This window comes from Pseudorasbora parva, chromosome 15 (genome assembly GCF_024679245.1).
Source record: "Pseudorasbora parva isolate DD20220531a chromosome 15, ASM2467924v1, whole genome shotgun sequence".
NCBI lineage: Eukaryota > Metazoa > Chordata > Actinopteri > Cypriniformes > Gobionidae > Pseudorasbora > Pseudorasbora parva.
In genome coordinates this window covers 21,017,898-21,045,592 of record NC_090186.1, presented here as the reverse complement: position 1 = coordinate 21,045,592, position 27,695 = coordinate 21,017,898, and the positions used below count along the sequence as shown (strand labels likewise).

The 27,695-nt window shown below is 41.7% G+C and overlaps 1 long non-coding RNA gene across 1 annotated transcript in view; it reads right to left on the bottom strand.

The window, feature by feature from the left end:
- LOC137041886 (uncharacterized) overlaps positions 1 to 14,370 on the bottom strand; it is a 141,033-nt gene extending 126,663 nt beyond the window's left edge. The window contains exon 1 of the long non-coding RNA XR_010898170.1: positions 14,312 to 14,370. This is a non-coding gene — a long non-coding RNA (uncharacterized lncRNA). The remainder of the gene's footprint in view (positions 1 to 14,311) is intronic.
- Between the last annotated feature and the right edge of the window lie 13,325 nt (positions 14,371 to 27,695).

Genomic DNA, 27,695 nt, shown 5'->3' with positions numbered 1-27,695 from the left:
GCCATAGCAACGCCGCATGTCAGCCATGAACAAAACGCATGAAGCAGAACTGGCCCACATCTGGCCCAGATAGCAAAATTGCTCTGGCCCAGATCCGGCCCACACTTTACACTTTCATCTGGCCCACTACCCGCGTGGAATGATGGCACTTGGGCGGTCCGCTCCCGTTTGTCAGATTTAGGCCGCAATCAAGTCATAGCAACGCCGCATGTCAGCCATGAACAAAACGCATGAAGCAGAACTGGCCCACATCTGGCCCAGATAGCAAAATTGCTCTGGCCCAGATCCGGCCCACACTTTACACTTTCATCTGGCCCACTACCCGCGTGGAATGATGGCACTTGGGCGGTCCGCTCCCGTTTGTCAGATTTAGGCCACAATCAAGCCATAACAACGCCGCATGTCAGCCATGAACAAAACGAATGAAGCAGAACTGGCCCACATCTGGCCCAGATAGCAAAATTGCTCTGGCCCAGATCCGGCCCACACTTTACACTTTCATCTGGCCCACTACCCGCGTGGAATGATGGCACTTGGGCGGTCCGCTCCCATTTGCCAGATTTAGGCCGCAATCAAGCCATAGCAACGCCGCATGTCAGCCATGAACAAAACGCATGAAGCAGAACTGGCCCACATCTGGCCCAGATAGCAAAATTGCTCTGGCCCAGATCCGACCCATACTTGACACTTTCATCTGGCCCACTACCCGCGTGAAATGATGGCACTTGGGCGGTCCACTCCCGTTTGTCAGATTTAGGCCACAATAAAGCCATAGCAACGCCCCATGTCAGCCATGAACAAAACGCATGAAGCAGAACTGGCCCACATCTGGCCCAGATAGCAAAATTGCTCTGGCCCAGATCCGGCCCACACTTGACACTTTCATCTGGCCCACTACCCGCGTGGAATGATGGCACTTGGGCGGTCCACTCCCTTTTGTCAGATTTAGGCCACAATCAAGCCATAGCAACGCCGCATGTCAGCCATGAACAAAACGCATGAAGCAGAACTGGCCCACATCTGGGCAACAGTTCATTTGAATTCTGGCCCAGATCCGGCCCAGATTTAATACCTTGCTTTGGCCCACATACCACGTGGAATGATGGCACTTGGGTGGTCCACTCCTGTTTGCCAGATCTAGGCCACAATCAAGCCATAGCAACGCCACATGTCAGCCATGAACAAAACGCATGAAGCAGAAATGGCCCACATCTGGGCAAAAGTTTATTTTAATTCTGGCCCACAACAGTTGCCCAGATGTGGGCCAGTTCTGCTTCATGTGTAGGTATTAGATCCGGCCCAGATCTAATACCTTGCTCTGGCCCACATACCACATGGAATAATAGCACTTGGGCGGTCCGCTCTTGTTTGCCAGATTTGGGCCACAATCAAGCCATAGCAATGCCACATGTCAACCATGAACAAAACACATGAAGCAGAAATGGCCCACATCTGGCTAACAGTTAAATTTAATTCTGGCCCAGGTCTGGCCCATATCTAATACCTTGCTCTGGCCCACATACCGTGTGAAATGATGGCACTTGAGTGGTCCACTTTTGTTTCCCAGATTTGGGCCACAATCAAGCAATAGCAATGCCACATGTCAGCCATGAACAAAACACATGAAGCAGAAATGGCCCACATATGGCTCACAGTTAAATTTAATTCTGGCCCAGGTCAGGCCCAGATCTAATACCTTGCTTTGGCCGATATAAACCAGAACTGACCCTAATGTGGGCCCCAGTTGGTCTTTTACACAATCCTCATGTGGCCCACATGCTGTTTGCCAAATGTGGTCCACAATCAGGCCATTGCACAATTCAAGTTACCTTTCTTTGTTAATGCTTTATAAAGTTTCAAAGCAGATTTACAGGAATAAACATGAAAACAATTATTTAATTATTCAAACAGAGTTAAATTCTGCAGTAAAGCAGCCCTAAAAAGAAAATAGTGTCACAGCTGAAGTCAGGTCAGTGTTGATTCAGTTCTGTTCAATAACTGTGTAAGGTTCATCAATTATGAAATCAGTTCAATTTGCTATAAAGCAGCTTTGCAGAAAACATGATCCAGCGCAGTTCAGTTCTCCTCCAATAGCATCAGTGCAATTAAATCAATATTATATAGACATTAGAAATACCATAGACATTTTGTAATTCTTGCTGCCAATGATACAAAAAAATTGTGCTTAGAAACAGTCTCTCTGACAGCGTGCACATGTCGTCAAACGAGGTGTCTTTCACTGCTTACTGCACTTTAGCAGTTTAAAATCCCTTGTTTTTTAACCATAATGCTTAAAAATGCAGGCAGATGATAAGATTTCATTACCACACAAGCAGAACAGCAACATAACTACGATAGAGATGATGGTCCAAAATCAGTAGCAGTTGATACATTTCTACCAGTTAATCATATCTACCAGTACACCCCTATTGTAGAATATTAAGCGTCCCAAACTAAGCAAGCCTAAGGCGACAGTGGCAAGGAACCCAAAATCCATCAGGTGACAGAAATGGAGAAGAAAAAACCCTTGGTAGAAACCAGGCTGAGTTGGGGGACCAGTTGTCTCTGGCCAACGAACATGGTGTGAATATGATTCAGGCTGCATTACAAGTCAGACTAGGGATTGCAATAATCCAGAATATTTCATCTAGATCCACCAGCTTGAAGATCAGGATACAACATGCCGACATGGAGTTGAAGCTGGCCTTAGGGGTCTGTGCAGAGGACAGAGGATCTGTGTTGATGGCTGTTAGCAAGTTCCTCACAGGGGATCCGTCTCTAGGAGTTATCTAGTTGACATGTTATCTGTTGACATTTAGGGCTGCGTTGATGTCTAGGTGCAGGTCCACCATCTGATCTGGATTTGGAGCAGATCCAGCTGACAATGGTAACCTCGGGATAAGAATGAAAGATTGTTAGGAAAGAATACACCAAATAAAACCATTACTGTACCTTATCGCTGCCATATTTATATAAAAATGTGTATGTCACTTTTATGTATATAGATTATAACATCCTAAACACTAAAATTAGGGTTTTATTGACATGATTTATTATTTTGTGCAAAAAATACTGAAAATTTGGCTTCCCAAACGTTGATTTTAATCGTGTCTGGATTTACTTTCAGTGCAGAAACAACTGCTGATCCTTGTATCATTTGGTTCATTTCTACAATTCAGAAAGATCAAACAGATCTTAATATTAATCTGCACAAGCGACAATCAGGTCAGTTTTGGGAAAGATCTTGGGACATGTGGTCTTCACCTCACAGCCGGTAAGAAAAAAATCGGGATAGGACTCAGAAATCATGTTCCTGAAAGTGATTATTAACGTTTAGGGGTGTAACAATACACTCGTGTCACGATTAAATATGTATCTCGATACTGAACTCCCGACACGATATGTATCCCGATACGATATGTATCCCGATACGATATGTATCCCGATAAGCCGAAATAAAGTTTTTATTTTTATTTTGTACTTTTTTATTGTTATTATATTATTATTTGTGTATTATTATCAGGACCCACAAATATTCCCCCATTGCATTATTATTAATTATATTTAACATTATGTTTTGTCATTGTATGATTCTATGTAATGAGATTATTAATGTAATAGTGTCACTGAAACTCTGTAAATTAAAAAACAAAAATCCCTCACGAATTACTCGCACTTTCAATGCAGGCAGCATTGCTCATGCTCGCTATGTCCTGCTGTTCCTGCTATTAATGCAGTATAAGAATGAACCATCAAAACTGCTTTGAATAATCATACTACTAAAACTAAATGTGATCTGGTGATTTAAATTATGTTTGCGCTTTCACTAAGGATTGCCGCTTTAAATGGTGTTTGCGCTTTGACTTTGGAGGAGTGCCACTTTAAATAATGTTTGCGCTCTCACTTTGAAGAGGGTCATTCCAGCAGTGCATGCATTTCAGATGATCAATGCAATCAATCACAGTTCTAATCGCAAGAAAGTGTGTCAAAATGGCCGCTCTCAAACTGTAAATGTTTAGCTCATCCAAGAATTTTACCTCACTCTCATGTTGTTTTCGCACGTCACGCAATCATTTGAACGTCTGTGTTTACTACAGAATGTTCACTGTGTTAAAGCTACACTGTGTAACTTTTTTAGTTTATTCTTAGCTAAAAACACTTAGTTCTTTCAAAAATATGTGCTAATTAATGTATGTAATGTGATGTAATGCACTTCTTTCAAGTAATAAAGTATTCTTGTAAGTTTATAATATGCCATTGAAAATACATACGGGTGAGGGGTTCGAATGCCGGTCGCCATGTTGCCCCTCCATCTTGAAAGTACATTAGCCAAAGAGGGACATACCCGTAAATTCAAGCTTCGCCTTTTAAAGCTCGATGGCACTCATGGACGAGGTTGAACTGGATGCCATGTTAATCTTGGACTAAATTGGCCACTGTAGGAGTTAAAACAAAATCGGACTTGAGAGGAACAGAAACTAATAATCACTGGTTGGTCAAATACCTTTTCACCACTAGATGGGGGAAATTATCACACAGTGTAGCTTTATATATTTTCACCACATAAAGCCATTGTGTCTATTCAGAAGACTTGAAGATTTCAGAAGATTTGGATTAGACCACTTGATTACTTTATTTTTTGCATCGTTTAAGTTTGAGAGTAATGGACTTTAAAATGGGTTTCATAAAGAATATCTTCATTTGTGTTTGGAAGTTAAACGAAAAACGACATTATGGTGAGAATTATGACAGAATTTACATTTGAGGTACATTTGTAAATTTGTGTCTGGGTAAATTGTACCTTATAAATAGGCTTACTACAGCAAGTTGAGCCTTGGATAAAACAACTATATTGCAAATCATATCGTTTCCATCAACGATACATATAGTCACATTTTATTAATGCGATATAACAATTTATCATTACATCCCTATTAACGTTACTGCAGTGTGAAGCAGAGCAGTAGCGAGTGTTGTGGAGCTGAGCAAGGCTGCTGGAGTGATTGTTAATGAGATGAACAACACAAGCCTCACGAGCAGCGCGAAAAACTTTGATTATGCCATAGTCGCCGGCACTATTTCTGCTTTTCTGGTAATGAGTATGAGGTAACGCAGCTCTGTTTATCATATAACACATTTGAGTGAGTTTTAAATTATGTTATGACGTTACTCTGTGCGTTCACTCAGCGGCTGCTATGACACTTGTTAACACTACAGTCGGAGTAAAGCGCATCAGCAGAATAAAACCAGAAACCGAGGGTTAAGAGATATGATGACATCGTTAGGCGACGCCCTCACACGTCCCGGTTCCTTGGTTAAAATAGCAATTTTCTCACGATTTACAAATAGTTGGAAACATTTGGGATATTGAAGGTTCTCAACTGAACAAAATATGTAGTATTGGCCTAGTGGTTTTGGGATATCTTACTGCAAATGTTACATAATGCTATTTTACAAATCTAGACGCACCCTAACGGCAGCAAATCTAATTTGCCATGAGTTTAGTCTAGCAACTCTAAATACACTTCTGAGCTGTAAAAACCAAACTCTGGTCAGGCCAAACACATTGGCCCTCATTTATCAATCTTGCGTAGAAACTGGTGTATATGTTGGCGTAAGATTATGCTTACACTCCTCTCATCGCCTGATTTATGAAGCTGTGCGCACCTCTGCAATCCAGGTGTACGCAATACCTGCCCTTGATAAATGCGGCGGCTGAAAACGATCGTCATTAGAATAATACGCCCCTATATATTCAAGTCTCCGCCTCCCCCACGCCCTCATTTTACGCCATGGACAAACAGAAGACGGCAAAGAAGCGAAACTTCTCCGACGTGGAGATCGGGCGCGCTCAATCATCTCACTAGTCAGGGCACTGATTAGAACATAAGTCAATGGGCTGACTCCCTGATCAGTGCCCTGACTACTGAACTAGTGAGATGATTGAGAAGCGCCCATCGAGACCATCACCAGGGAAGTGAAAAAAACCGAAATTGTTTTATTTGGGAGTTTAAAGAGTGGAATTAAAGGCACCTACAAAAACAAAATATGGACACAAATAACGAGTACTGTTATAGTGTGGAGGTTGAGAAGCGCACTCCAGCAGTTTAAAGCTGTTTGGATGATAAATTACCATCACTGCATTATTTTACAACACGTTTTGAAAAAATTAGCATTTAATTTCGTATCACGGCACATGTATTGGGGTGTACAATAGTGATGATGATGTGATGTGGAGTAAGATTCATTCACATTAATAATTACATGACGATTTGTAAGATTATTATTATTATGATTATTATTCTTAATGACGCTTGTTATTCAGAAGAAGAGTGTCGTTTTTATTGATTTTATTATTAATTAAAAGAAGAAGGTCATTTTTATTATTTTGTCAGTCTGAATTATTTTAGTCCCAGTCCGTGCGCAGCTGCTGGGCCAGGCGGGCCTGAAACGTCAGATACAGCGCACAGGCTCGCGACTGGAGGAATACATATGCCTACAAATCAAACGCTTTGGTACAGTCACACAAATTAAACATTGACGTTCATGTCACACAAAAATAAACACTGAATGTTGTTGTTGTGGTTTTTAACAGTGGGTCATATAGCATATCTTGTCAGTGCGTTTTGTGGTGTTAGGAATTGCTTTTCTGCGCATTTTCCCACTAACTCAAACGTGCGTACACCACCTCCTGAGCTGGCGTAGGATTTGAGCGTGCCGTACGCCAACGTCCATATTGATAAATCTCAAAGTCACCTTGGGTTTGGGTGTACGCAAGGTGTACGCTGGAAATTTGGTGTACGCACTTTTGATAAATGAGGGCCATTGTGTGTAGAGCCAGTGGGCGGGGCTTAACATAATGACGGCAGAGAAGGTTCCGAGAAGGTTGGTTGTAGCGCTATCCTATCGCGTGCAGAGGTAGTTTGAAAGACAACCGTTTATCCCGCCCCTCGGACTGAGCCCTGTCAATGGTGAGTTCCCAGAGCTAACTTCCTGATGTGGCTCTGGCTTGTCAGGCTAACTTAATGCAGTTTTAAGTGAACATTTGGGGAGCAGTTGGGGAAATGATGTCTAACATTATTAGATCTGTGAATTAGGTCTTTATATTTATGTTAATGAAACAATAAAAGAAAAAAGGTAATCACTCACTGTTCTTAACTGAACTACATTTGTAGCTTTAATAATGATCAATTCAATTGTAACAAACACACTAAAGACTATACATTGATTTTTATTTTATTTGATTATTTGTTTTTCTTCCCTAAAAAGTTTAGATAAGTAAAACACTACAATATCTATACAGCTCTGGGAGAAAAAAAAATTAAGAGACCACTGCAATTTTTTTCTTAAATCAGCATCTCTACAAGTATGGAAGCCTACAAGTATATTCTGGCTTTACTGGCATAGGGATACAGTGAGCGTTGGGTTGCTTCCATCCTTAAAATTTTAAAGACAGCGGTTCATAAGAACAAGGTCAAGCAGCAGACATTGGGGACAACAAAGTTACAGACTGGCAGAGGGCGAAAATAACTCTACACTGACTGGAATGACCACCAACTCATTCGAATGTCACTCAACAACCATAGGATGACCTCAGGTGACCTACAAAAAGAATGGCAAAAGGCAGCTGGGGTGAAGTTCACGGCGAGGACAGTTCGAAACAGGCTCCTAGGGGCAGGGCTGAAGTTGTGGAAAGCTAGAAAAAAGCCCTTCATCAATGAGAAGCAAAGAAGAGCCAGGCTGAGGTTTGCAAGAGACCATAAGGATTGGACTGTAGAGGACTGGAGTATGGTCATCTTCTCTGATGAGTCCAATTTTCAGCTTTGTCCAACACATGGTCTTCTGATGGTTAGACGGAGACCTGGAGAGGCCTACAAGCCACAGTGTCTCACACCCACTGTGAAACTTGGTGGAGGATCGGTGATGATCTGGGAGTGCTTCAGCAATGCTTGAATTGGGCAGACTTGTCTTTGTGAAGGACGCATGAATTAAACCACGTACAAGGTTGTCCTACAGTCTAAAAAATGCTGGGTTAATAACAACCCAAGTTGGGTTGAAAATGGACAAACCCACACATTGAGTTGTTTGAAAAGGTCCATTCACTGGGTTCAAACAACCCAATTTCTGGGTTTGTCCATTTTCAACCCAACTTGGGTTGTTATTAACCCAGCGTGTTTAGAGTGTAGAAGAAAACATGCTTCCTTCTGCTCTGACAATGTTCCCCAACTCTGAGGACTAGTTTTTTTGCAGTGGTCTCTTAATTTTTTTCAGAGCTGTATATATATATATATATATATATATATATATATATATATATATATATATATATATATATATATATATATATATATTAGGGATGCCACAATACTCAATATAATATTGAACCGTTAGGTACGCATTCATGGTTCAATATGGGCTGGTGAATTGTGTTTTTTTTTCGGTTTTGCATTTAATTATTTATTTCCATTTCCCCCCGTTTGAAATATTCCCATAGACAGTAAAAGAAATGGACAGAGCTATCCCATTGACTTCAACGGCGGAAAAATTAGGCCAATCAGAGGCACTCACTTCCTGATGGCTGAGCGAACTGCACAGGGTCAGACTGAGCTTGAGGACGTAGATGTGACGTGAGCCTCCTGTCTGACAGCTGTAGGTCTTCTAGTAGTTGTGGAAAGTGAAAGCTGAATCACATTGTTTAAATATTTTCTCCCATTGCTTTTGGTTCTCTATGGGCTTCTCCCCATTCTTCTCCCTTGACTTTATCAGACTTTATGTCTCCACGTCCTCCCGACGGCCTCATAGACAGTAAAAGATTGCCTCCGAGCGTCTCCTCAGGTCTATACAGTAATTTCTCAACTGTGCGACAGAGTCGCGTTGGTTATGACGCAATAGTTAGCCTATTTTTACAAAAACAGCTTCTGCGGGGCGATAGTGTAAGATACAAGGTAATGGAGCCTTTTATACATTGTCGAGTTTCTTTAGAAATAAACAATGGACAAATTGAGTCTTTAAACGCCTCTGATGTAAAGTTATTCACTGTCAAAGACGCAAAAATGAATGGGAGTCAATGGGATGCTAACAGCAGGTGATGGCTTGGTTAGCAATGGTCTGATCAAGTCAAGGGAGAAGAATGGGGAGAAGCCCATAGTGAGCCAAAAGCAACGGGAGAAAATATTTAAACACCCTATGGGTGGAACGCTTTCCGAGCGTTAGATTACCCCCTTGAATATTCCTCTTTATTTATTCTGCTCTTTTTTTAATGGTTTGCCTGAGTCTATGCGCTGATTTGAGCAAATATCCAATCATATGCACTAAAGTTAAGGGTGTTTACTAGGGGTGTCAACAATAATTGATTTGGCGATGCATCGCGATGCGGGGCATGAACGATTCAGCATCGATGCGGCAAAGTGCCATAATCGATTATGTGCAATTCCCCTTTATTCCACAAGGTGGCAATGTCTGATACCCAATGATGAAGTGACGTTTCACTCATAGTTACCTCTGACAGAAAACGAAACAATAATTATAATCTGCAAAACTTGAAATGGGTTAGTGATTTACTTCAGAGAGCAAGTACTAAACACAATCATATGTTAGTGTCACTGTCTCTTGATGATGGATGTGGTCAAGAAGCTGTCAGTGATCAAAATATTGATTTTGAAAACATTGAAAATGAGTTTGGAGAATATGCTGGAGATCGCGAATATGAGGCAGATGCTGAATATACTGGTAAACGAGATCTGACGAGGACAGATGAGGATGGTATTAAACATCTGCTCAAACTGAATCCTTCCAAGCTCCAAAAGGTAACGAAATAGGTTTTATTTTATTCTTCTGTAGCTGTTACTCTAAAATCAGGAGTTTTATATATTATCACGACAGGTAGAGGTCTATCCATGTTAAATACAGATCTGGGTCGCTAATGACCTGAATATGAAAGAATGTTTGGTGAAACAGTCATGCATTTAAGGGGTAATTGCATTTTTTTTTAATTTTATTTAATTACATTTTATTTTATTTAATAACTTTTATGTCAAAGATACAGGAGACACATAGCAGCCAATACAATCGGTTGTTTAATATCTGCTTGTATTGCCTCATGACTGATGAAAAATTTGCTTTGTGTGCAGTAGAATTTTGATGCATCACAATGCATCGTAGAATCGAATTGAATCGAATCGTTACCTGGTGAATCGTAATCGAATCGAATCGTGAAGGCAGTGCCAATGCACACCCCTAGTGTTTACCCGCATTTACGTTTATACTCTACATTTATTCATTCAATTTCATACTTAAATGCTACTGTACATCTCTGAGCTGCCACTGTAAATCTTTATATATATTTATTTTATTTAATACAATACACTGGGAATGTGTATAAATTTTTTTATGTAAAGTTTTAAGTTTAAGTAAGGGTTTTCAAGTCTTTTAAGTAAAATAAAGAAAGAGTATTGCAATAAAAACCATTTTCTCCTTTACTCTCCTTTATTACCTTTTTCTGTTCCTGTCACCTAAGAATAGAAGAGCACAAAAAAAAACCCGAACCGAACCGGAAAACCGTGGGGCCATCCTTAAAAATATTTTGGTTTGCAGTAACAGTAAAAAATTTTAAAAAAAGGGTCGGTAGGTAGGTCTATATTTTTTTTTTCAAATTTTAATACAAAAAAAATGTACATTTTTGGTGATGGTGATTACATAGGTATGAATTTAAACAAATTGGCATATCGTGACATCACTGACTGGGTCTTAAAGCCGTGCCTTCGGGCGTGTAGGCTAATTGCAGCCTATGTAGACCACAAACAAATTGAAATATTTGTCAAAAACATGTTTATTGCATAAATTTCAGGTGCATTCTTTAAGAAAAGGGTCCAACCACCAGCTAGCTGTCATTGACTCAAAGCTGTCAACCCTCCCTTTTTTTCCGGGTTTCTCATGTATTTTAGCTCTTTTCCCGCTGTCTTCCCGTTTTAGTATTTTCCCGTGATATGTTTCTTATTTTTACGCTCGATTGTGTTAACTCAGAACACACGCAACTATCGGTGTCTCTGAAGTGGCTTGCACTTCTTGCCAGACCAACGCATCTGGTGATATAGACTAGTGCATTTGAATATTAAAAAGCAAAAAGTTGTTTTTATGAATTCAATTAATTAAGTAGCTATAACCAGCTATTCAATCAAGAGCAGTGAGTGAGTCCTTATCTTTTGTTTGACAGACAGCAGTAAAGGCTACTGCCCCTTTAAGACCTAATACAGAGATATGCATCGTCTTTCTCGACTGTATAAAGTTCTCTTAAGGCATATACAGACTGTCTGATGGATACTCATCAAGATCGACATGTTGACATACTTTTTGTGTGAGTTTATCCGTTCAAACGCAAGACTTGAAAGAACTCAATATTTGCGCGCTGTGAGACGTGCGCGCGCTGCGCAGAGACAGATCTTCTCTTACTGCAGAGGGTTCTCATTCGCGTCTTCTGGCGAATATACTGAGTGATGATGGCGAAAATGACTGGTCATACGGCAGCACTCGCATGCATTGAACACAGTTTACAAATATAGACCGTTTTGCCCACGTTTTCTTTTATTATCGCTGTTGTAGTGCACGTGTATCTATCGACAGAACCATACATAAAGCATTATTTTCAAGTTACAACCAGTGCCGCCGCTCCCACCACGCGCTGCGGTCGAGCAGAACACACGCTACCCATAGCAACGCGTTATGACAACGACATTTCAGACTGACAGAGACAAGATAAACGGCTTTTCCGCCATTTGTTACTGTTTTGTACACGTTGTTATATTAATTATAATTCAAAATCAGTTTTATTCGCCACAATATAGTAATGATAAATGTTGAGAGCGGCACTTTTGATTCATTTTCAAAAAGGGCAGGGGCTCAAACTAAGCCCTCCCTTCTGCAGTGCACTTGCCAGGTGTGTGTAACGTGTCCATGGTCCTGACTCCTGTCCATGCTCCTGTCACACAATGCGGCGAAATCTCCGTCAGGGCTTTAACAGTCTAACGTTACAGTGAATGAGAGTATGAGCCGAGCCGAAACGAACGCACAGGCCGTAGTGTGACATCCGTTAACCATAGTGTAAACATAGATGACGTCACGGGTTTTTCTATAAAAGAAAGAACGTAGCCTTCGTTTGTATGGCCCAGGCAATTTATACATTTATAATACTTACTAAAATATAATTCATATTATTTTATTACTGTTGTATTAGTTGTTTGAAAAGTAAAAAAAGAAATTGGTCGGTCTTAAAGCCAATTTACAACCGGCAAGTCGGTCGGACTAAAAGGAAAAAAAAATTAAAAATTGAGTCACCCCTAAATTGACAGAGTCGGTCGGGTTACGGCAAACAAGAATATTTTTAAGGATGGCCTGGTTAAAAACCAAAGTAAGGTTATGTATTGAACCATGGACTAACTGTATTGTTGCATCCCTAAAATATATATATATTAGGGCCGGGACTTTAACGCGTTTATTAAGATTAATTAATTACGTGACTTTAACGCGTTAATTAATTACGCAAAAAAATTAAAAATTTAACCGCATTTATTTTTGCACCGCGGAACGTTTTTCAATGAATCAGTTTCGACGGACCGATTATACTGGAACACCAACTAGCGCTCCGGAGTCAAGACAACAACAAACCTTCGGTGCGTCTCAATCAGCTCCCTAGTTCAGTAGTCAGGGCACTGATCAGGGAGTCAGCCCATTGACTTATGTCTTGATCAGTGCCCTGACTAGGGAACTATGGAGCTGATTGAGACGCAGGGCATGAGTGAACATGAACGAAGAAGCTGATGAGACCGCTTTGCTCGGCCCCGTGGATGGGAAATTTTGTTTTAAAAAACGAAAGAATGGAAGCGTCGACAAGAGCACGGTTGTGTGCAAGCTATACAACAAGGAGTTTGCATATCACCGCAGCACATCGAGCCTCAGATATCACAAATATGCTTTTGCTAAACTTAATGGCAAACATTGCGCTGGTCTGCTGGACTGAAATAAATAAACAATATTTTGTTGATTAAGCTTATGTATTCAGTCATTATTCAATGGTATACTAAAAATACATGTGAAAAATTACTTCTCATTGTTCACAGGTCAAATATTTATATGCGATTAAAATGCGATTAATTTAGATTAATTAATTACAAAGCCTCTAATTAATTAGATTAATTTTTTTAATCGAGTCCCGGCCCTAATATATATATATATATACAGTTTCTATTACTGTTTTTTATTGCATATTTCTTCAAATTTTTATTAACAAAGATGAAATAGATGAGATAGACCTAACAAGTGAAGTGAAGTGTAGTCCCGGATTTACTCCAAATGATTACAAACAATTAGTAAAATAGACCGTGTAAATTACTTGCGTGTCCATTTTCGTTACTCCTTTTCTCTTCTCCCTCTGTCTCACTTGCAATTTGAAGCCATCTGTTGATGTGGGATCTACAGCTTACTCGCTTGCTCTGTGATCCTGTAGTTTCTGTAATACAAGTAATACAACTAGTTAGTGCAGTTTAATGTCAAATTTATACATAGATGAATTTCTTTATACATAGAATTTATACATAGATGAAATTATACATAATTATAACATTATAATTGGGAAAATACGTTGACCATACAGAACTGACTGCAGGTTGGTATACAGTGAGTGAAAGTGAAATCATGCTGGTCTATGCTTTTTTTTTCAGCAGAAGACAATGTGATTTTCAGTTCGAAGGACTTCTTTGTAACGTTAGTGATGGGAAGATCAGATCATTTTACTGACTTGGATCTTTAAATCATTTAGCAATCACGTCAAGTAGCGCAAACTTTGATAACAACTTCATATTTAAAATAAATAATAAAATAATGATAATAAAAACTATACATATTGCAGGCAAAATAACAAATTATGAGAAACAGATGATTCATTTAGGTTATTCTGGTAACGTTAGGCCTTGTTCATACTTTTGTCACGTGAGAGCCGCATAGACTAACGTTAGTACAGCAATGAAACAGACAGATATTAATATTTTATCACCATTTATTTAGCAGTTAGTAATTATCAAAAATCACGTGACAAATGTATGAAAGAGAGGTGAACTAACGATAATCAACTTGAATTGCTAACGTTATGTCACTTACAAAATCCTTCAGGCAATGGCAAAAGTTTTGAATTGACAAATTAACTAATGTTTGATAGCTAACAATTGTAGCTTTCATTAGCTAACGTTTTAATATCACATAACATGCAGTAAGTTACTCCAACTGAATATAACGAAGCAATATTTTTTTTATTAAATCTTACCTTAACTTTCTTTGCCGTTTTCCACCGTCAAATCTCCAAACAATAATTCCCCTCTGCAGCTCCGTCTTTTGGGCGCCTTTTCCGCGGCTATTTTTTAAATTTAAAGGGCCGGAAATAGGAACCCGAACCAGTTGATTTTAAATATATATATATATATATATATATATATATATATATATATATATATATATATATATATATATATATATATATATATATATATATATATATATATATATATATATTCTAGCAAGGGATAAAAAATGTTTTTGTAATGAAAGCATAACAAAAAAAAGGGTTGAAAAAAGTTGGCTTCAAAATAACAATAAAATGTTCTCATAGCAGGTTTTGCTGATTTGTCATTCATTTAGCCTACTCTTAAATGCATATCTCAATTAATATACTGACAGGTTATAGGACAGGACATATATGATACAGATAATATTCAATATTTAAGTCAATATTTAGCAAAAATGAAAGACAAATTGAGTATTTTATTTAAATAATTTAGAATATCAGGGTCACTTGAAGCGGTTTATAAGATGACACTGCCTTACAGTTCCATACATTTACAGGTGAATGTGATTTCAACAAGACTGTTTCTGGATATTTATAACATTGTTAATCCTGCATTCCAATCAACAAATCATATTTCAGTGACAAGCTTAAAGTTTATGTCAAGTTTATGTTTAAATGCAGGGTTTGGTGCTAGTTATTTACCTATCATTTCCCTCTTTGGTAGGGTTAGGTTAGGGTTAGGGGGTTAGGACTATGTTTCATGGCAGGAATTGTGTTCCAGGATAAATATATACATATGTTGACCCAGGAATATGTCCTACTTAAAATCATGACAAAGATTTTCACATACAGCAACTCAAAATGTATCTCAGCCAAATATTCAAGTCAGGACCATTAAAAACAGTTCACAAATTTGACCTGTTGCAAACAATTCATAATCAGACACACACACACACACACGCACACACACACACACACACACACACACACACACACACACACACACACACACACACACACACACACACACACACACACACACACACACACACACACACACACACACACACACAACACACATATTTTCAACCTACTGTAGCTGTCTGTGTGTACACAGTATACACACAAACATGATTTTTATACTGTAAAATCTGTATATTGTATCACCCTACACTAAACCTACCCCTAAAACTTCTACCCTTCACAGAGAAATCTAAACTTTTTTTTTAAATTTCAAAAAGCATAATTTTTAATTTAGTTTTCTTCATAGAGACCAAAAACATCCCCACATAGACAAGGATTTCAAATATTGCCATTTTTGTGTCCCCATAACATAGGGTTTACCTAGACCACACACACACACACACACATTGTTTTTTGTGTGAATTGTGGGGACTTTCCATAAGCGTAATGGATTTTACGCTGTACATTATATCCCCCTACACTGCCCCTTCCTAATCACAGGAAACATGCTGCAGTTTTACATTTTCAAAAAACATAGTATGTTTATGAATCCGTTTACATTGTGGGGACCGCTGGCTGGTGATCTCAGGTTTATATGACATTGTTTGGTCCCTACAATATAATATAAACAAGTACACACACACACACACACACACACACACACACACACACACACACACACACACACACACACATTGCCCCTAAACCTACCCATCACAGGAAACATTCTGCATTTTTATTTTCTCAACAACAAAAAAAACTCATCCTGTATGATTTATAAGCATTTTGAAAAATGGGGTCATGGGTAATGTCCTCATATTTCACCCTCTCCCACATGTGTCATACCCATGTCATAGTACACATTTAATCAGTGTCCTGATATTTAACAAAAACATGCCCACACACACACACACAGACACACACACACAATTAAAGTTATGTACTTTTTTTATCACAAGGCAGGCCAATCCACAACTGATATAGTCTTTTTGTCCAGATTAAACTGTACAATTAAGAGTTGCATCCTATCAAACATAGCCCAATTTCGTTACAAAGTATTATGCCATATTTTCAAATGTGGGCATTTTTAGCTATACATCTAAATTAACTGTAATTATATTTATGGCATATTTTCCATGTCAGCTAGCCTAGAAATCTAGACACACCCTAGCGGCAGCAAATCTAATCTGCCACGAGTGTCGTCTAGCAACTCTCAATACCCTTCTGAGCTGTAAACGCCAAACTCTGGTCAGGCCAATCACATCGTGTATAGAGTTGGTGGGCGGGGCTTAAAATAATGACGCCAGAGTTGCGCTTGCGTGCTTCTAGTAAACACAGAAGCTGGTGAACGGCGGTCTTTCGAATCAGCTTTGACCGCGACTCTGGAAGACTTGGAGTTAAGCTTTTCGCTGAGAAAAGAACAAAGAACAGCACTGAAGTCATTCTTAAGAAGGGAAGATGTGTTCAGAGCTTAGCCGACCGGATACGGTGAATGTTTAATCTGTCAGCGAGCTCCGCTTCACCTTCGTTGCTCTGGTTGGTTGTAGCGCTATCCTAACGCGTGCAGAGGGAGTTTGACAGACAGCCGTTTATCCGCCCCTCTGATTGAGCTGTCAATGATGAGTTTCCAGACCAAACATCTTGATGTGGGTCTGGCTTGTCAGGCTACATGTCAACTGTACTGTATATTTGGCAAACATGGCTGTAAATGTTATTAACTATTAACAGGCTTACACCCTGGTTAGCCAGTGCTGACTTTGCTGTACATTTACCAAATGTGGCCCAAATTTGGTGTAATGTATTCGGGCCATATTTGCTATGCCATGTCTGGGCCACTTTAGGTTCACATTCAGATTTGCCAGTGATTACTGTCCCTCACCTTTGCCAAAACTGGCCCAGATATGTTTTAACATAATTGGGCCACATTTGCAGCACTTAATGTGGGCCAGTTTAGGTTTACAGCCTGGTTAGCCAGTGCTGACTTTGCCATATATTTGCCAAATGTGGGCTAAATTTGGTGTAATGTATTCTGGCCATATTGGCTATGCCATGTCTGGGCCACTTTAGGGTCACAATCAGATTTACTGTCCCTATTGGCCAAAACTGGCCCAGATATTTTTTAATAAAACTGGGCCACATTTGCTGCATAATATGTGGGCCAGTTTAGGCTCACGCTCTGGTTAGCCAGTGCTGACTTTGGCGTACTTTTGCCAAATGTGGCCCAAAGTTGGTGTATTACGTGCAGGCCATATTTGCTATGCCATGTATGGGCCACTTTAGGTTCATATTCAGATTCACGAGGGATTACTGTCCCTCATCTTTGCCAAAACTGGCCTGGATATGTTTTTAAGAAAACTGGACCATATTTGCTGCATTATATGTGGGCCAGTTTAGGTTCAAACCCTGGTTAGCCAGTGCTGACTTTGCTGTACTTTTGCCAAATGTGGCCCAAATTTGGTGTAATGTATTCGGCCCATATTTGCTATGCCATGTGTGGCCCACTTTAGGTTCATATTCAGATTTGCAAGTGATTTCTGTCCCTCACCTTTGCCAAAACTGGCCCAGATATGTTTTAACATAATTGGGCCTCATTTGCAGCACTTAATGTGGGCCAGTTTAGGTTCAAGCCCTGGTTAGCCACTGGCCAGTGTTGACTTTGCCATATATTTTCCAAATGTGGCCCAAATTTGGTGTAATGTATTCGGGCCATATTTGCTATGCCATGTCTGGGCCACTTTAGGTTCAAATTCAGATTCACCAGTAATTACTGTCCCTCACCTTTGCCAAAACTGGCCCAGATATGTTTTAACATAATTGGGCCACATTTGCAGCACTTAATGTGGGCCAGTTTAGGTTTACACCCTGGTTAGCCAGTGTTGACTTTGCCATATATTTTCCAAATCTGGCCCAAATTTGGTGTAATGTATTCGGCCCATATTTGCTATGCTATGTGTGGGCCACCATAGGTTCACATTCAGATTTGTTAGTGATTACTGTCCCTCATCTTCTCCTAAACTGGCCCAGATATGTTTTTAAGAAAACTGGGCCACATTTGCTGCATTATATGTGGGCCAGTTTAGGCTCACATCCTGGTTAGCCAGTGCTGACTTTGCTGTACTTTTGCCAAATGTGGCCCAAATTTGGTGTAATGTATTCGGGCCATATTTGCTATGCCATGTGTGGCCCGCTTTAGGTTCATATTCAGATTTGCGAGTGATTTCTATCCCTCACCTTTGCCAAAACTGGCCCAGATATGTTTTAACATAATTGGGCCACATTTGCAGCACTTAATGTGGGCCAGTTTAGGTTCAAGCCCTGGTTGGCCAGTGTTGACTTTGCCATATATTTTCCAAATGTGGCCCAAATTTGGTGTTATGTATTCGGGCCATATTTGCTATGCCATGTCTGGGCCACCATAGGTTCAAATTCAGATTCACCATTAATTACTGTCCCTAACCTTTGCCAAAACTGGCCCAGTTATGTTTTAACATAATTGGGCCACATTTGCAGCACTTAATGTGGGCCAGTTTAGGTTCAAGCCCTGGTTGGCCAGTGTTGACTTTGCCATATATATTTCCAAATCTGGCCCAAATTTGGTGTAATGTATTCGGCCCATATTTGCTATGCCATGTCAGGGCCACCATAGGTTCACATTCAGATTTGTTAGTGATTACTGTCCCTCACCTTCTCCAAAACTGGCCCAGATATGTTTATAAGAAAACTGGGCCACATTTGCTGCATTATATGTGGGCCAGTTTAGGCTCACATCCTGGTTAGCCAGTGCTGATATTGCTGTACTTTTGCCAAATGTGGCCCAAATTTGGTGTAATGTATTCAGGCCATATTTGCAATGCCATGTGTGGCCCACTTTAGGTTCATATTCAGATTTGCGAGTGATTTCTATCCCTCACCTTTGCCAAAACTGGCCCAGATATTTTTTTAAGAAAACTGGGCCACATTTGCTGCATTATATGTGGGCCAGTTTAGGCTCACATCCTGGTTAGCCAGTGCTGACTTTGCTGTACTTTTGCCAAATGTGGCCCAAAGTTGGTGTAATGTATTCAGGCCATATTTGCTATGCCATGTGTGGCCCACTTTAGGTTCATATTCAGATTTGCGAGTGATTTCTATCCCTCACCTTTGCCAAAACTGGCCCAGATATTTTTTTAAGAAAACTGGGCCACATTTGCTGCATTATATGTGGGCCAGTTTAGGCTCACATCCTGGTTAGCCAGTGCTGACTTTGCTGTACTTTTGCCAAATGTGGCCCAAATTTGGTGTAATGTATTCAGGCCATATTTGCTATGCCATGTGTGGCCCACTTTAGGTTCATATTCAGATTTGCGAGGGATTTCTATCCCTCACCTTTACCAAAACTGGCCCAGATATGTTTTAACATAATTGGGCCACATTTGCAGCACTTAATGTGGGCCAGTTTAGGCTCACAACCTGGTTTGCCAGTGCTGACTTTGCTGTACTTTTGCCAAATGTGGCCCAAATTTGATGTAATGTATTCGGGCCATATTTGCTATGCCATGTGTGGCCCACTTTAGGTTCATATTCAGATTTGCAAGTGATTACTATCCCTCACCTTTGCCAAAACTGGGCCAGATATGTTTTAACATAATTGGGCCACATTTTCAGCACTTAATGTGGGCCAGTTTAGGTTCAAGCCCTGGTTGGCCAGTGTTGACTTTGCCATATATTTTCCAAATGTGGCCCAAATTGGGTGTAATGTATTCGGGCCATATTTGCTATGCCATGTCTGGGCCACTTTAGGTTCAAATTCAGATTTGCGAGTGATTTCTATCCCTCACCTTTGCCAAAACTGGCCCAGATATGTTTTAACATAATTGGGCCACATTTGCAGCACCTAATGTGGGCCAGTTTAGTTTCAAGCCCTGGTTGGCCAGTGTTGACTTTGCCATATATTTTCCAAATGTGGCCCAAATTTGGTGTAATGTATTCGGGCCATATTTGCTATGCCATGTCTGGGCCACTTTAGGTTCAAATTCAGATTCACCAGTAATTACTGTCCCTCACCTTTGCCAAAATTGGCCCAGATATGTTTTAACATAATTGGGCCACATTTGCAGCACTTAATGTGGGCCAGTTTAGGTTTACACCCTGGTTAGCCAGTGTTGACTTTGCCATATATTTTCCAAATCTGGCCCAAATTTGGTGTAATGTATTCGGCCCATATTTGCTATGCCATGTCTGGGCCACCATAGGTTCACATTCAGATTTGTTAGTGATTACTGTCCCTCACCTTCTCCAAAACTGGCCCAGATATGTTTTAACATAATTGGGCCACATTTGCAGCACTTAATGTGGGCCAGTTTAGGCTCACATCCTGGTTTGCCAGTGCTGACTTTGCTGTACTTTTGCCAAATGTGGCTCAAATTTGATGTAATGTATTCGGGCCATATTTGCTATGCCATGTGTGGCCCACTTTAGGTTCATATTCAGATTTGCAAGTGATTACTATCCCTCACCTTTGCCAAAACTGGCCCAGATATGTTTTAACATAATTGGGCCACATTTGCAGCACTTAATGTGGGCCAGTTTAGGTTCAAGCCCTGGTTGGCCAGTGTTGACTTTGCCATATATTTTCCAAATGTGGCCCAAATTGGGTGTAATGTATTCAGGCCATATTTGCTATGCCATGTCTGGGCCACTTTAGGTTCAAATTCAGATTTGCGAGTGATTTCTATCCCTCACCTTTGCCAAAACTGGCCCAGATATGTTTTAACATAATTGGGCCACATTTGCAGCACTTAATGTGGGCCAGTTTAGGTTCAAGCCCTGGTTGGCCAGTGTTGACTTTGCCATATATTTTCCAAATGTGGCCCAAATTGGGTGTAATGTATTCGGGCCATATTTGCTATGCCATGTCTGGGCCACTTTAGGTTCAAATTCAGATTTGCGAGTGATTTCTATCCCTCACCTTTGCCAAAACTGGCCCAGATATGTTTTAACATAATTGGGCCACATTTGCAGCACTTAATGTGGGCCAGTTTAGGTTCAAGCCCTGGTTGGCCAGTGTTGACTTTGCCATATATTTTCCAAATGTGGCCCAAATTTGGTGTAATGTATTCGGGCCATATTTGCTATGCCATGTCTGGGCCACTTTAGGTTCAAATTCAGATTCACCAGTAATTACTGTCCCTCACCTTTGCCAAAATTGGCCCAGATATGTTTTAACATAATTGGGCCACATTTGCAGCACTTAATGTGGGCCAGTTTAGGTTTACACCCTGGTTAGCCAGTGTTGACTTTGCCATATATTTTCCAAATCTGGCCCAAATTTGGTGTAATGTATTCGGCCCATATTTGCTTTGCCATGTCTGGGCCACCATAGGTTCACATTCAGATTTGCAAGTGATTACTGTCCCTCACCTTCTCCAAAACTGGCCCAGATATGTTTTTAAGAAAACTGGGCCACATTTGCTGCATTATATGTGGGCCAGTTTAGGCTCACATTCTGGTTGGCCAGTGTTGACTTTGCCATATATTTGCCAAATGTGGCCCAAATTTGATGTAATGTATTCAGGCCATATTTGCTATGCCATGTGTGGGCCACTGTAGGTTCACATTCAGATTGGTTAGTGATTACTGTCCCTCATCTTTGCCAAAACTGGCCCAGATATTTTTTAAGAAAACTTGTCCACATTTGTTGCATTATATGTGGGCCAGTTTAGGTTCACACCCTGGTTGGCCAGTGCTGACTTTGCCATAAATTTGCCAAATGTGGCCCAAATTTGGTGTAATGTGTTCGAGCCATATTTGCTATGCCATATGTGGCCCACTTTAGGTTCACATTCAGATTTGAAAGTGATTACTATCCCTCACCTTTGCCAAAACTGGCCCAGATAGGTTTTACCATAATCGGGCCTCATCTGCTGCACTCAATGTGGGCCAGTTTAGGTGTACACCCTGGTTAGCCAGTGCTGGCTTTGCCATATATTTGCCAAATGTGGCCCAAATTTGATGTAATGTATTCGGGCCATATTTGCTATACCATGTGTGGGCCACCTTAGGTTCACATTCAGATTTGTTCATGATTACTGTCCCTCACCTTTGCCAAAACTGGCCCAGATATGTTTTAACATAATTGGGCCTCATTTGCTGCACTTAATGTGGGCCAGTTTAGGTTCACTCCCTGGTTAGCCAGTGCTGACTTTGCCATATATTTTCCAAATGTGGCCCAAATTTGCTGTGATGTATTCGGCCCATATTTGCTCTGCCATGTGTGGGCCACAATAGGTTCACATTCAGATTCGTCAGTGATCAATGTCCCTCATCTTTGCCAAAACTGGGCCAGGTGTTTTTTTACTTAATTGGGCCGCATTTGCTGCATTATATGTGGGCCAGTTTAGGTTTACACCCTGGTTAGCCAGTGCTGACTTTGCCATACATTTGCCAAATGTGGCCCAAATTTTGTATAATGTATCCAGGCCATATTTGCAAATTCCATGTGTGGCCCACTTTAGGTTCATATTCAGATTCGCCAGTGATTACTGTCCCTCACCTTTGCCAAAAATGGCCCAGATATGTTTTAACATAATTGGGCCTTATTTGCTGCACTATGTGTGGGCCAGTTTAGGCTCACACCCTGGTTAGCCAGTGCTGACTTTGCCATATATTTGCCAAATGTGGCCCAAATTTGATGTAAAGTATTCGGGCCTTATTTTCTTTTCCAAGTGTGGGCCACTTTAGGTTCACATTCAGATTTGCCAGTGATTACTGTCCCTCATATGTGCCAAAACTGGCCCAGATATGTTATAACATAACTGGGCCACATTTGCTGCAACATATGCGGGCCATATTTGGTTTACACCCAGATTAGTCATTGTCGGTTTTGCCAGATTTTTCCCATAGGTGGCCCACATTTGGTTTGTGATATTTGGGCCATATTCATTAATTATCATATGGGCCACTTTAGGCTCATATTCAGATTACACATTGCCATGAGTGCCGCATCTTTGCCTAAAAAGGCCCACATGTGATTTAAAATATTTGGGCCATATTTGCCATTTTACTTGTGGGCCACATGAGGCTCACATACATTTTATCCGGGCCATAAGAAGGCCTGCAGTGCCGCATCATTGCCTGAAGTGGCCCACATCCGCTTGCTATCTGGGCTAGGACCTCAATACATTGCAGATGTGCTGATTAAATACAAACTCAACAGATCACTCAGATCAGCAGGATCAAGTCAGTTAGAAATACCAAGAGTTCACTCAAAGCAAGGAGAGTCTGCTTTTAGCTATTATGCCAGCCGTAGTTGGAACCAGCTTCCTGAACAGATCAGATGTGCTCCAACAGTAGCCACATTCAAATCCAGACTCAAAACACATCTGTTTAGCTGTGCATTTACTGAATGAGATCTGATCCACTGTATGTCCGACTGATTGCACCCTATCTTATCTCTTTACTTTTTTAATAATTGTTTTAGTTTACCTTTGTTCTTATTTTTGGTTATTGTTAATTTATATGTTCATTTGAGTTAAATATGATGAGTGAAACTGGGTTTAATGGAAATAGTAAGTTTGACAATAAGGTTTGAGTATGTGTAAATCTGTGGAGGGTATGATGAGTGAAAATGGGTTTAACAAGAAGGTTCCTGAGTAAAAATCAGGGGATAGTGATTAAAATGGATCTTTATGAACGTGTTTGAGAAAGAAATGAAGGAGAGGTGTTCTAATAAAAATGGTACATGTATGTAGGCTGTAAACTGAAGAATGATTTATTTTTATATCAGACCATTATTGTGGATCCGATTTATTATCATTTTTTTATTATTATTATTATCTTTACAACTATATTAACTATGCTTGTTTTTAATTTTTCATTCGTCCACATGGTATTCTTTTTTCTCATGAATATGTTACCACTATTTTAATTAATTTCTATGTAAAGCACTTTGAATTGCCATTGGGTATGAAATGTGCTCTACAAATAAACTTGCCTTGCCTAACCATGATGCGGCACACTGGGGAACGGCGGTTTGGGAGAATCGCCATCCGTGTTGTTCCTCGTTCCTCGCACTCACGGAGGAGATGAAACGGGTCTTTGACCGAGCCGCCGTGGGACGCGAGGCGGCCCGCAAGCTTTCCGATCTGCAACAAGGCAGCAGACCCGTTTCTGATTACATCATCGACTTTCGTACCCTGGCCGCTGAGTGTGGTTGGAACAAGGAAGCGCAGTGGGACCGTTTCCTGCATGGGCTGGCTGACCGTGTACAGCGAGAGGTGTACGCCTTGGATTTACCTACGGATCTCGATGGACTGATGACGTTAGCACTTCGAGTTGACTCACGCCTGGAATCCCGCTCTCATATGCGGAGGACATCTGAGTTTTGTGAGCCCAGTGGCGCCTACACGGTCAGCCCCACCAACGATCCCGAGCCCATGCAGGTGGGTAGAGCTCGGCTTTCCCGGGAGGAGAGAGAGCGTCGCAGAGCGGGGGGTCTCTGTCTCTACTGTGGTGCGGCGGGGCATTTCCTCAACCAGTGTCCAGTAAAAGATCGAGCCCGGCAGTAGTAAGGAGGTTACTGTCGGGTGGAGCTGCGTTGGAGAAAGCCTCGTCCGCGACTTTCCTTCCGGGAAGATTGCAGTGGGCAGCCAGTTTTCACATCTGCCAAGCACTCGTGGATTCGGAAGCAGAGGGTAATTTTATCGATCAGACTCTGGCACAACGACTCAGGATTCCCGTCACCCCCCTTTCCAGTACCATTTCTGTTCACGCCCTCAATGGCCAGACTTTACCCACCATCACCCACATCACTGAAAACATTACACTCACCATTTCTGGGAACCACACAGAGACTATCACATTCCTCCTCACTGACACTCCTCATGCACCTGTTGTCCTCGGTCATCCCTGGTTACAGAAACACAATCCCAGGGTTGACTGGGGACATAATACTATCACATCCTGGAGTAATCAGTGTTATGCCTCTTGTCTTGTGTCTGCTCGTTCGTGTATGTCTAGTTCTGTGTTGCAGGAGGAGACGGTGGATTTATCTAACGTGCCTAAGGAGTACCTCGACCTGAAGGAGGTGTTCAGTAAGTCCCGGGCTGCTTCTCTTCCTCCTCATCGTCCCTATGACTGTGCTATAGATCTACTTCCAGGCAAGTCTCCGCCTAAGGGCAAGTTATATTCACTTTCTACTCCTGAAAGGGAGGCCATGGAGAAATACATTTCTGATTCTCTAGCTTCCAAGTTCATCCGTCCTTCCTCTTCTCCAGCGGGGGCGGGGTTCTTTTTCGTGGGTAAAAAGGATGGTTCTCTGCGACCTTGCATTGACTACCGGGGGCTGAATAACATCACGGTAAAGAATACCTATCCTTTGCCGTTGATGTCTTCAGCTTTCGAGAGGTTACAGGGAGCATCCATATTCACGAAATTGGATTTACGCAATGCCTATCATTTGGTGCGCATCAGGAAGGGGGATGAATGGAAGACTGCATTTAACACCCCCAGGGGGCACTTTGAATATTTGGTCATGCCCTTCGGGCTGTCCAACTCTCCCGCAGTCTTCCAGACACTGGTCAATGACGTGCTGGGAGACATGGTAGATCAGTTTCTTTATGTTTACCTGGATGACATACTGATTTTTTCTTCTTCTCTCCAGGAACATGTCCAGCACGTCAGACTAGTGTTACAGAGGTTGCTAGAGAATGGGCTTTTTGTCAAGGCGGAGAAATGTGCGTTTCATGCACAGTCTGTACCATTTTTAGGTTACATCATCTCGTCCGAGGGAATGCGCATGGATCCCGATAAGGTTAGGGCTGTGATAGACTGGCCAAGTCCAGATTCCCGTAAGGCCCTACAGAGGTTTCTGGGGTTCGCCAATTTTTATCGGCGTTTTATTCGCAACTTCAGCCAGCTAGCCGCGCCTCTGACTGCCTTGACCTCCACCCGAACGGCGTTCAGGTGGTCGGTTGCAGCCGAGACTGCATTTACCAACCTGAAGAGCCGCTTTGTTTCGGCTCCCATTTTAGTGACCCCTGATCCATCACGCCAGTTTGTGGTGGAGGTTGACGCGTCAGAGGTGGGGGTAGGAGCGGTTCTATCCCAGCGCTCTTCCTCGGATGATAAGATGCACCCTTGCGCGTTTTTTTCTCATCGCTTGTCGCCAGCCGAACGCAATTATGACATTGGTAATAGAGAGCTGTTGGCAGTCAAACTGGCATTGGAGGAGTGGCGTCATTGGCTAGAGGGGTCGGGGGTTCCTTTTATCGTTTGGACCGACCATAAGAATCTGGAATACATCAGATCTGCTAAGAGACTCAACTCCAGGCAGGCTCGGTGGTCCCTTTTTTTCGGACGTTTTGACTTTTCTCTTTCGTACCGCCCGGGTTCCAAAAACATCAAACCCGATGCTTTGTCGCGCGTTTTTGACCGCTCCGAACGCCCGTCTACTCCCGAGTGCATTTTACCTGAGAGACTTAGAGTCTCCACACTCGTATGGGAGGTCGAATCGAAGGTCAGGACGGCCTTAGAAGGGGTAACGCCTCCGCACGGTGGACCACCGAACCGATTATTCGTTCCGGAGGGAGTTCGGTCCGACGTTGTTCGATGGGGACACTGCTCCAATGTCGCTTGTCATCCTGGAGTTAATAGAACCAAATTTTTGGTTAAGCAACGATTCTGGTGGCCCGGTATGGCTCGTGACATCTGAGATTTTGTTTTGGCCTGTTCAGTCTGTGCCATGGGGAAGACATCTAACCGCCCTCCCGATGGGCTCCTACAACCGCTGTCTGTCCCTTCGAGACCCTGGTCCCATATCGCTCTAGATTTTATCACCGCCCTCCCGCCCTCCCAGGGCAAGTCGGTTGTTTTAACCGTCGTGGACCGATTCTCGAAGATGGTACATTTTGTTCCCTTGCCCAAATTACCTTCAGCCAAGGAGACAGCGGTAGCTGTCGTCGATCACGTCTTTCGTTTACATGGCCTTCCGATGGACGTGGTTTCCGACAGGGGACCCCAGTTCGTGTCCAAATTTTGGCGAGAATTTTGTAAATTATTAGGGGCGACGGTTAGTTTGTCTTCGGGGTTTCATCCTCAGAGCAATGGCCAGACAGAGCGGGCCAACCAGGACCTTGAGAGAGGGTTACGATGTTTGGCCTCCAGAAATCCTTCCTCCTGGAGTCAACTCATCTCATGGATTGAGTACGCACATAATTCATTACCAGTGTCAGGTACGGGCCTTTCGCCTTTTGAATGTAGTTTAGGGTACCAGCCACCTATCTTTCCCAGTCTGGAATCCGAGGTCGCGGTCCCCTCCGCGCACGCCTTCGTCCAGAGGTGTCGAGACACTTGGAGTAGAGCCCGTGAGACTCTGCTCCGGGTGGGTAGACGCACCAAGGCCCAAGCCGATCGCCACCGGTCTAAG